The 10,720-nt window shown below is 40.6% G+C and overlaps 1 long non-coding RNA gene across 2 annotated transcripts in view; it reads right to left on the reverse strand.

The window, feature by feature from the left end:
- Positions 1-10,720, reverse strand: part of LOC109305738 — a 137,883-nt gene that overhangs the window by 57,146 nt on the left and 70,017 nt on the right. Inside the window, exon 2 of one of the 2 annotated variants that reach the window (XR_002099693.1) lies at positions 7,003-7,041. The exons of the other annotated variant lie outside the window; for it this stretch is intronic. This is a non-coding gene — a long non-coding RNA (uncharacterized LOC109305738). The remainder of the gene's footprint in view (positions 1-7,002; positions 7,042-10,720) is intronic. 2 annotated transcript variants of the gene reach the window in all.

Below are 10,720 nucleotides of genomic sequence, written 5' to 3' on the forward strand. Positions count from 1 at the left end.
AAATTGGATGCTTATCTTGCTGGGATCCTATGACCCCAGCTGACTTCCTGCCCTTTGGGCAGGGGGCTGGACTCGATGATCTCCCAAGGTCCCTTCCAGCCCTGATAGCTATGAAATCTATGAAATATGAGGACCAGCAGCCTCAGTCTTGATTGTCTGAAAGATTGCAAAGACCTTAGAAAGCTAAAGAAGTCCTGTAATTTTGCAAATTTGTATTTATTCAAAACAGACTGGAATATGGCATTATAATATGACATACTGTAACATTATTATGGGGAATAAGTAGTTGCTCCTGATTTGGAAATGCATACAAATCAGCTTCAACATTTCCTGACATCAAGCAGTTATTCCACTTATTCATGCTTTATTTCAGCAGCAAACAAAGAGAAGGAATAATTATGTAGATGTTTCTCCCTTTCACAAAACAAATCCAAAGATCTGTCTAAAGGCTTACATTCATGATCCACCACAGAGATGCCGAGTATGTGGGGGGCCTGAGGACCCTGCCCCACCTTGGGAAGAGGGCTGTCACTTGAAATGTGTAAAACTTTCCACGCGTCCATCATCTTAGGCTCCCCCCTGACAAAAATAAAAGTTGTCGCCTATGACCTACCATGAACCTGAATATTCAGATTCAAGACTACAAGGAAAGAAACAGAGATGAGTCATTTTTACAAATGCAGAAGCAACAGATTTGGAATTCTAACTGGACTGTTCACAGCTTTATTTGCCAAGGGACTTTATCTAAAAAAATATGATGGTTTTTACTATAGTTTTCAGTGCATTGCTTATACTGAAATCTAACGTTATATCATTTTGTGTTTGAAATTGGATAGATTAGCATGTGCTTATGTACCCATTCAGATCTGAATTGGAGGTGTGGCTGGACAACAGTGCCTTGTTTTAGCTGATCTGATTGCAGGACCAGGACTATCACTAATTCTATGATATTGGTCAGCATTTTACTGGTGCCATAAGATCCATCCCATTCTCAGAAAAATAAAAAGCAATAACAGCAGCTATACCCTGAGAAGACCAGAGTTGAATGCTGCTCATCCTGTCATAAGAAACTGTTAGTCAACAGCTCTGGTACCTAGAACCAGGTTACTTACTATACCAATGTTCTGTGTTTTTTGACTTGATCTTTTCTCCACTCCATGCTTATGGAAATACTCTGTTTAATTTTATTGGAATTAAATTCTAAAGATCAGGGATATCAAACTCTGTAGGGCACCTGAGCTGGATCTAGAACATTAAGAGCCTCACAGGTCAGATCTGGACCCCACCTACCTGTAGTGGGATGAATTATATTAGGGAGCCACGAGGGTTAACAAAGCTGTTGCTTGCCCCACTGCTGCCAAAATGCATCCTCAATTGCCTCTTCTTTACCTTGTATTTTGGTGACAGGCTGCACTCCTGCTCATCCTATTACCGTATTCCCAGGTGGGTGATATGGCTATATGGGCTAGATCCAGCCTGTGAGCCTTATCTTTGATACCCTGGCTATAGAGTAAAATTACCTATACTTTCTCATAAAGCATATGCTCCCCCGAAAATGCATACCTTGTTTTTGGAAGGCAGAATGTAGAAAAAAATATTATTTTCAGAGTCATGGCAAGCTGTATATCTCTTTTTCCTTGATCTTTTCCTCAGTACTCCTGGAAACACACAGCATCTAGGAAGTGTGGCATCCCAGGGTAGACAGTCTGGGTGAGGCATGAAGAACTTCCTGGTGTGGAAGGACAGCAACAAGCTAGGTCACAGATCTTGCAAGGACAGTAGTAAGACTATTAATATTTTTCTGTAAATAGTTCTTTATATAAGTTTCAGTAAATAATAAATTATTGCTTCCATACTACAAGCCTCATCAAGATAATACATCTGCATGAAGCAGTTCACTCACACAGCCAGGTCAGTGCCTCTTCAGCCAAAAAGTGTGAGAGTTTCAATCCTGGACTCCACCTCTGCTGTTTGCAAGCCCAGGGAGAAATGGCAGCCATGTTGACAGCCATAGGTTACAGTGGGCGTATGTACACAAGATGCTTAACTGACCAGAAGTATAGTTTTCTGTGAAGTAAGCATATGCATCCACATTTTCACATGCCTACTACATAGTAAACCTCATTAATTGTGAGTAAATGTGCTACCTACAAATGCAAGTAGTAAATTTACTTTTGATTAGTAACAGTGCAATAGCACTCACATGGCCTTGTGTAGACTAAATGAGAGGCTTGTGTGCACGACACTTTAAAGCAGGCTAAATGGTTTTGCACTGCTTTAATGGTGTTGGTGTTTGCACATCTTGGTGGCATATTGCACATTAATTCCAGCCACTGTAGGAAATGTGGTGGCATAATGTGCCTTAAATGACTTCAAGGAGTTTTAGTTTGCTGCCTCTACAGCTGTGGAGTGAAGCACCCAGCTCCGAACACTTCTGTGGCTCTGTAGGAAGCCCTGCAACCCAGGGAAGTAGGCGCCACCCAAGAAATGTGGTGAGCCTGGTCTCCCCTCCCCCCTCCCCCTTATATTGCCGTAATAACATAATATTCTAATTGCTTAATCAAGCATTGCTAAAGATGGAAGCGGATAAGCAGCTATTGGAGGTGATATGAAAGCATCAGCTCATACTCCTAAGCTATTACACAGTGGTGAATTGTTAAAGGTCTTACATGAGTTCTGATAAAATAATATTTTATTGCATCATTAATTTAAGTGAGGAGATTACTGTGATGTCTTTTCCAGATCATTATTGATCCACAAAGAAAATACTTGTGGTGTGGATGAAGGGGATTGGTAACTGTTCTAGCTCTTCCTTGTTTCCAGCTACTGAAACATACTAACAGACCTAAAAGTATATTGAATCCTTTCCCACATTGTTTTGGGAATTGGGAGGGGTCTAATGTGAGTGTGACTTGGAGACAATTTCTCTATCAAGATGCTGTTTAGCTTATGAAAGTAGTTGGAAATCTCTGCTTTCAAGGTCTAAGGAAGAACTATCTGCAAAGGGGAAAAAAAGCCTAACCTGCCAAAGTCCAAATTCAGGTTTCTGAGTGTGTATGTGACCTATATATAAAACATTATTAATTTATGGAACTAAAAGATACATTGAAAGAAATATCTTGAGATAATATAGTGTGGTGATTCTCAACCAGGATTCCATGGTGCATGGGGTGCCTTGAAATCCTTTCAAGGATGCCATGGGGTGCCATGCAATGTTAGTGCTGTTAGGTGTGCAAACATGATTTACAAACTAAACCTTTAGTTTTCAAATAGGAATCCATAATGTTAAAAACATTCTGCCTTATTGCAGTCTTTCTGAATTCTGTGCCACAGAAGAATTGCACTGTTATTTTTGTAGTAAAAAAGTGAGTGAAAATTAAGAGCTGGAATTTTCTGAGAGGTGCTTTGAGCCTACTGAGTGGTGCCTCAAATCCATCAAGGGGCACTTCGAATCTAAAAAGGTTGAGAACTGCTATTATAGAAAGAAAAATGTGCATAATATGTACTCTAGAAAGGATACTTCAGAGAGGGCATAAAGGGTATATATACTTTCAGAGCATCCACAGGGAGAGTGAGAAGAACATTACATATCCTACATATATATGTACCCTGCTTGAACATACAAATGTGAATTTTGAGACCAGACCAGGATTACATTTTTGAAACAAGTTTCTCCAGAGAACATTTTGGAACAAAAACTAAACAAAACAAAACACACACTTGCAATATGCTTTGTATTTGAAGTACAGTTTTATTCCAAAAAATATTTTCCAAAGCAAATTGTATCTGATTAAACAGGTCTGCTCCTTGTTTGAATTCAGAGCTATATGTGTCCATAGAAGGGAGTAAAATATATTTGCAGGTTTACGCTGGAAAGCCATGAAGAAAAGACAGAGTTAAGACTGAATGAGCTGGGTTATATTTCCCCTCCTGCCTAGCACAACAACAGAATTATTTATTGAGTAGCAATCTGTTACACTTTTGAAGATAATGAGCACAGTGGAAGATCCTAGAAAGATTAATAAATGAAATACATTTAATGGCATCACTGGGGACAACTTAGCAAGTCCAGCTGTGTGGCTGAGAAAGTCTCTAATTTTTTTATCTTTCAGAGAAGACAAAACAGATAAACAAGAACACAACATTTTAGAAAATTTTGAAACTTTGCTATTTCTGCACAATATAGGCCTTAGCGGAAGAATCCTTTCAAGAAAAATAGGGCATTATAAATACTTATTGACTGGATGAAGAATTTAATATTTTAATTTTCTCTTTAATAACCACACAGGAAATCCTAAGGGAGGGGGACAAAATCCTTGCTGTGCTTCTTTAAAGGTGCAGACAGAAATGCAGCACCCTAGTCTAACTCATAGCACTTTGCAGGAGGCACCATGAGTTAGACCAAACCTCCTGAGCTAACAGACATCAGCTGTTGGGTTGGGAGGGTGTGGAATCGAGCTCCAATTTAGAGCCAATCCAGAGAGAGAGAGGCTGCATCTCTCTAGTGTTTCTCCCCTAGCTCTGCAGCCCCTCTTGGAGCTTTGGTACTGTGTTTGTATGGGAGGAAGGAGAAGGCAGGGAAGGGAGCTCATTCTGGGGGGTTCCTCAGCCACACTGGAGTTGGAGGGGCAGGTAGATTGGAGCCTCCAATCTACTCAGCCCACCTCCAGTACTGACTGGACAGGCCCCAGAATGAGCTTCCTCCACTCCCTGTCCCCGCTCCCATTGTGAAAACAGTGTGGGAAGAAGAGCTGGCTTTCATCAGCTGAGCCTTGCTCCTGGCACACAAACAAAAATTAATGAAGGCATGCCACTTCGGAGCACCTTCATCTGAACCCTCATGCAATGAGGCTTCAGACTGTCACAGGATTGGGCCCTTTTAAGGTCATGTGCAGCTATGCACTTAGTTATGGATGCAGACCACTTACCAGCCAGATAAGGCAACCATTGTCACATCTGTCTGGGCCCTAAATGTCTTAGTACCAGAGCTCTGGAAAGAGGTTTGAAGAACACTCAACCTGTGCTCAACCTGTGTAAAAGTGTGCCCTTTCCAAAAAAAATAATTCTACTGCATTGTATTCAACCAGTCCATGGTACCAGTCATAAAATCTATTCATGGTATAGATCAGTCAGGTTAGTTTCTGATCTAAGGGCAACTTCACATGTGCTCGGGGGGGGGGAGGGAGACGATGACTATTATTTAGACCAGTTTTTGGGAGCCACTCCAATTAAAGCACCCTTAGCATTTCATGTATTCAACATCCCACACTTCAAAATGGGGGTATGGGAGCTTTACCTAAAGCACATTTGACAAGCTTTAGTTAGAGCACCTTTGCCATCATTTTGAAACCTGGGGGCACTGAATACATAAGACACCAAGATGCCTGGATCTCAGTTATGAGCAGGCATCCCACATGTCTACAGGCACCTTAAATATCTATATATCAAAAGTTCAATGATAACCTTGTACCGTGGTATGGCACTGTGTCAATGTCTCACCTCAAATCTAATGGACCACTTTGAATCTGAAACGTGGAGCAAGTAAGCTTACAGCTTACTTTCTTTAATCATACATATGAACAAATTTGATGACCCAAAGAATAATAGCCATAAATACTAGGGCTGTGTGAAGCTTCAGGTGCTGATTCAATTTGGAGATTTGGCCCAATTCAGTGGCCGAATCTCCAAATCCAAATAGAACTAGGTGACTAATTAAAAGATCCGACTCAATTCATAGCTCTCCAAATCTTCGGAAAAGATTTGGAGAGCTTTGATGATTTGGACAATCCCCACCCACTGCAGTAGGTAGTTACATCTGGACTTAGAGCTGGTAAGTAGGGGGTGGGAGAGAAGAGGCCAGAGGAGGGGGGAGAGGAAAATGCAGAGACCTCTGCCAAGCCCCATCCCCTGCCTGCTCCCCCAGATCCCCTGCCTTCTCTCCCTGACCACCGCCCACTCCCCCAGCCCCCCCCATGGCTACCCCCACTCCTCCCCATGTGTCCCACCTGGCCCATGCTGCATGAGGGGCTCTGCCATGAGCCCTCTGCCCCCCACCTGCTCTCCTAGCTCCCTCCATGGCCGCCCTGCTCCAGCCCTTTAAGAAAAACATCCCTAGAAAAACCCCAGGACTCACCACTCCTGCAGCAGCCTTGGGGGTTCAGGGGGATCATTTAGAGCCCCCCATATGGCATGGGGCAATGGAGATCAGCCCCTGCTGGCAGGAACGTTGAGTCAGGGGGTTTTTTCATTTTTTTTTTCTTAAAGGACCGGAGCTGGGGCAGGTGAGGCAGCCATGGGAGGGGATCGGGGTCTCATGCAGAGTCCTCCATACAGTGTGGGGCAGCAGGGATTGCCCCCCCACCCAGCAGCACCTGGTGAATCGGGGCTTTTTTTCCCAAAGTGCCGGGAACTGGGGCAGGCAGGGCAGCCATTGCCAGGCTGGAAGAGGATGAGCCTGGGTTTTTTTGGAGATTCAGCTGAATCAATTCAATTTTTGGAAAAAAAATTAAGAAGAGCATACATAGTTGACAATTCTTCCTCCCTCTCCCACACCACTGAATGTTTTTTTAATACTCTTGATAAACTTTTCATGAATATTATTAAAACAGTCACTGATAAATTTCACATATTAAAACAGGGTTTTGGTAAAACAGAACAAAACAAAAACAGAACAAAACAAAACAAACGTAACCCCAAACCACCGCTCTCAAAACAGAAACTTTTTGAATGAAAGTTTGACAAAAGTGTCTTAAAACAACCCATGTAAAGTTCAGAAACATTTCACAAGAAAAGAATAAAGAAAAGAGAAAATAACTTTAAAATTTACCAAGTTTTGCAGGACAATAGGTTTTTGTTTTCCAGGGAGCTCTAAAAAGGGAGACATACCTGACTCCAAGGGATATCTTTTTAAACTATGGGAATACTTATTAATACATGTTCGTTCTCAGGTCCACCAGTTATATAACTGATTGTCTGAGGAACGGATGCTTTTAGAATACTGACCTGAGGAAAAAATGTGAAGAAATATCCAACAAACTGCATCTGGAAAATTTCCAGTATTAAATACCAAGTTATTTATAGATATACACACGCACATGCACACACATTTATGTAAAGAAAGAAAGAGGATAATAAGTAGGAAATATTTCATGTATAATCAAAACAGTGACATACTTTACGCAAATGTGTTTTTTATTCAGCAGACAGATGCCAAACTGACAGAAAGTTCCATATCCTTGTTTAATATGCATGTCCCATACTGCCTGTCTTTTAGCATTCCTGTTGAAATCATGTAATGCCTTTTGATCGACTACCTTGTATTTCCTGTTCGTATCAATTTATTCCCTTTCATTTATTTCCTTTGTTCAAAACAGGCAAGAAGGCTTCATATTATCAAGTGCAAAGTGGGTTTTTGGGGGGAGGGATTGGTTTGTTTTTTCTCTTGTAGGCCCAGATTTTGCAGCTTGTGTCATCAGCAAAGCTGAACTGGCAAAACATGCTTGCACCAGGAATGCTTAATTCTTAACCCACTAATTTTAGGGTGGGACTATTTCTGGAAATGTTATGAGGCTGTGTGCTGAGGAACTGCTTATTCTGTCAGTATAAAGGCACTAACACTTTGGTACAAATAGTTTGCCTCAGATGTTTTCCATACACTTGGTGAGCTGGCTTCACTCAAATGCTCCTACAAAGTACATGCCCTTTATTACATCAGTGTACTCACTTTAACATACAGCTTCTTAAAAGTGGTCAAGATAAAATACTTATATGATAAAGTTATTAATACCGGTTTCTATCAGTTGGTAATATGCTACAGTGAGGGCTTATTTGGGATCATAACGCTGCTCAAAAAATATGTATGGAGTTGGTTCCATTCTCTTTTTTTCCATGTTTTTTTTTTTTTGCAACCAATAGGGAAGACAACAGAAATCCAGTTCAAGAGTACTATGGTACTATTTAAAGTACTATTTAAAGTACTATTTAAAGAAATAGCATAGGGGGAAAGGATAGATCATATGTTCTGTTTTCTCTGAGGATTAAACTAAAAGTTTTATGAGGGATGACATGGTGCAGTCAAGACCTATTCTATTCAACCGGCAGCAAAGTTTAGTGGCAGATCCATATCACAGGAAGAGGGTTAAGAAGCTCTTGTGGCAAGCTCCTGCATATTGAGTTTTGTTGTCATTTCTCAAGTTGCTGCCCCTTGGGTCCATTTCACTTTCAGCTGCTCTACTGTAGTATGGGAAGGGAGATGAACAGAACAACAACAAAATTCAGTCAGTAAACAAAGATGAGCTTTAAGTTAGTCTTTGTTCCTCACTGTCGTGGGCTCCATGCTTTTTGGATATACCTGAATAATTAGCCCTTAAAAAGGTTTTCTTGTCTTTTACTGTTTCACGGACTATGTGAAGATAACAATTATGGTATTTGCAAAAACGAAAAAAAAAAAGCAAGAACTCTATCTTTCAGTTTTAGTTTAATTCTTGATATTGGGACTGCAGCACTGTATTTTTGACTTTGCATATTTTAAATGAGGCTTAATGCCTGTGAAAGGTGTTACACTGATTGCCTTAGAAACAGAACAACTCCAGCAAGTAATATGTGCATCCCGCCCTTCAAAAAAATGTCTCAACACACACTAAAACTGAATTAAAGGCCTTGATTTGCCCACAGATCAAAACCACCACAAGCCAGAGAAATGCAACCTTTTCTGCACCACCCTGTGAAGGTTCTTCATCCCCTATGCACAAAATTTCCTAGAAGGCCAAGGGTAATTTCATTCCAGCTCCAGACTCCTTTAATCCTTAATGTCAGTGCTTAACTAAAACTACAGAAACAAGAGTACCCCCAGTTAGTACTAGGGGAGATGGTAGTTTCTGTAGACAGCTGTTAAATGGAAAGCGAATTAAAATCACTTTGTTTTAAGCTTGCCATAAAAGAGTCCTCCAAATGGAAACAACTTCTAGGGTATTGTTCCTCATGTTATATTTGAATTAGAGACCTAAAAGGGCAACGTTTCCATGTTACAACCAATTGCCTGGCCCATCCAATCCACAGCCAATATATTTTGAATATTTATAATGTTTCTTTTATCTGGCACTGCAACTATGATGATAAAAGAGGAAAATTGGAACCAAGAATTTCATCATTAAATGTGTTATTTTCTTAAAAGAAGAAAGGAAGCAAATGTGCAACACATAGTCTGTTCTCATTAAAGAACAGACAATACACTTGTAGTTAGGATTAACAGGGAGGATTAAAAATGGAATGGAAAGAACAGATGTGACTGGTGGTGAACTGCTACCGTAAGGAAGGAACAGACCATAGCTTTGTCATTGTGTTTTTAAGCCATTCTAGTTTATTATCCAAAATATAAGCATAAGTGTTTTAGTCCTCAAATATATATTTAAGCAATGCTAATTCTCCTCTAAAAAGAGGCATAAGACAGCCCTCCCAAAAATGTGGTTTGGTTCTAACCAAGAAAGCTACATTGTATATTAATGCAACCTATCGCTGAGCACCTAGCCTATCTTTCCTTCGAAGAACAGGTGATATCATCAAATACCTTCAACCCCCATTCAGTCAGGCTAGAGACTGCAACAGAGCCTGGAAATCATATTAATCTTATTTGTCCGTGATCTCCTCCAAGCATAAAAAGGCAACATTTTTTTTTTGATGGTTCTATTTGACCTTTCATTGACCTTTCATTTTAGTTGATTATATAATGCTGTTTGTGTTGACTTAATTGTAGGTTCTGATTGGGATGAATAGAATCACCAGAAAGTGGTTCTGCTGGTTTCTTTTTGAACAATCTCAGAGGCAAGAGCTGAACAACTGCTCCTCCTCCCTAAGGGCTCTCAGCTGTTGAGTCCTGCTTGGCTCTGCCTGATCACCCCTTTGGCTCACCATCTGTGTAAGGTCCCTGGGGGGAATGTAAGGCAGCCTTGTATACTCATCCCACTGCTATCAATATGCTGATGACACTCATCCCATTGCCTCCTCTTTGTTAGATCCAGGCATATCTGTCTCTATATTTTCTCAGTCCCTGAAAGAGATTAAGACTGATGTGAAATTCATCATCGATTAAGATAAATCTAAATGAAATAGAGGTGATGCCAGCTGGCAGTGTGAAATATTTTGAACACTCATTCAATTGAGGCAGTGCCCCTACCATCATCACCCCCACCGTAACATGTTTGTAACGTTAGTACCCTACCATTTTAATTGTGACTCAGACTGAAAATCTGGCCCAGAAATGGGAGTGTTTCCATGGGTTTTTCTTTTTCCATTTTACCGTGAAACTATCGCCTTTCCTCTCAGATCCCAAGTCACCCTTTGTTATTCGTCCCTTTTTTATTTCTAGCCTAGGCTTCTTCAAATTCTTCTGCCATAGCCAAACTCAAAAATCACTGCAAGTGCCTCTTGTAAAATGTAGATAGCAGTTTCAGAAGCGAATTGGTCGAGGAGAGATTGTGGTCATTGTGAAACACAGGTGTATCGAACTAGTTAGGTTATTACTAAGCTGATCAAAAGGTGGTAACCAATTTCTGTGAAATAATTTGAAAATATTAGGTTTTATCAAAAAGAGAAGTTTAGAATTGATTAAAATAGAAAAGTTTGGGTTTACATTTCCTTCAGTTTTTCATAAATTTCATAGACATTAGGGCTGGAAGGGACCTCGGGAGATCATCGAGTCCAGCCCCCTGCCCAAAGGGCAGGA

The sequence above is a fragment of the Crocodylus porosus genome, unplaced genomic scaffold (genome assembly GCF_001723895.1).
Source record: "Crocodylus porosus isolate Cpor-Errol unplaced genomic scaffold, CroPor_comp1, whole genome shotgun sequence".
Taxonomy (NCBI): Eukaryota; Metazoa; Chordata; order Crocodylia; family Crocodylidae; genus Crocodylus; species Crocodylus porosus.